We start from the raw sequence: 857 nt of genomic DNA on the forward strand, positions 1-857 counted from the left end.
CCCAAACGGGACAGACATGACAAGCCCCACGAGCTGCTTCTGGCTAAGCATGTGACTGGGTATGGGAGGAGGAAAACTCAAATGGTTTGGGAGCTATTCTCCCTTAACACAAAAGCAGACTGTGATTGACTTCCCCGAGCAAGGGGTCCGGGCTGAGCTCACATGGACTCCTGTGCATGGACCTTCTCCACACACCAGTCCTGTGGCCAGTGCTGGTATGTTTGCCGCTCAGAGAAGTTCAGTGGAGCTGCAGTTAGTCTGGCCATAGTCAGTCTGGCACTGGCCAGCCCCGCTGCCTCCTACAGTCCAGACTTCACAGACTTTCTTCCCAAAGTCCCTCCTATATCCAGCAGAGTGGGGATCACACGCTCCAGGAAACCAGGGAAGAAAGGAGTTTCCAACATCCTGCCCTCTCTGTCCTCATCATATGTGCTGGAATGGGCCAAGTCCACAGATGAGAGCCACAGCCCTACCCAGACTGTGCTGCCTCTTTGGGCAGAGAACAGCCTGCCAAGTTGGCACCGGAAATGGAGGCCCTGGGTCGACCTGGGACAGGCTCAGCCAACTGACCCAGGGTGCTTCATCTCTGGACCCAGAATTCAGAGTTCACATGAAGACACATTCCATGTGCACCCTTGGTGTGGGCCCTGGGTCTACCATTCTAGAGTCCTGTATGAGTCCCATCCCTCACCCTGTCCACAGGGGTCCAGGGTCCAGTGAGCATTTGGTGTCAGTGCCTAGTAAACTAGCACAAATGAAGAAAAATGATAAACTGGATTTCATAAAAAATTAAACTTCTATTTCTCAGAAAGGCTTTGCTCATAAAATGAAAATGGCAGAGCCAAGAAGCAAATACT

The sequence above is a fragment of the Nannospalax galili genome, unplaced genomic scaffold (assembly GCF_000622305.1).
Source record: "Nannospalax galili isolate Female #2095 unplaced genomic scaffold, S.galili_v1.0 scaffold1830, whole genome shotgun sequence".
Lineage (NCBI taxonomy): Eukaryota > Metazoa > Chordata > Mammalia > Rodentia > Spalacidae > Nannospalax > Nannospalax galili.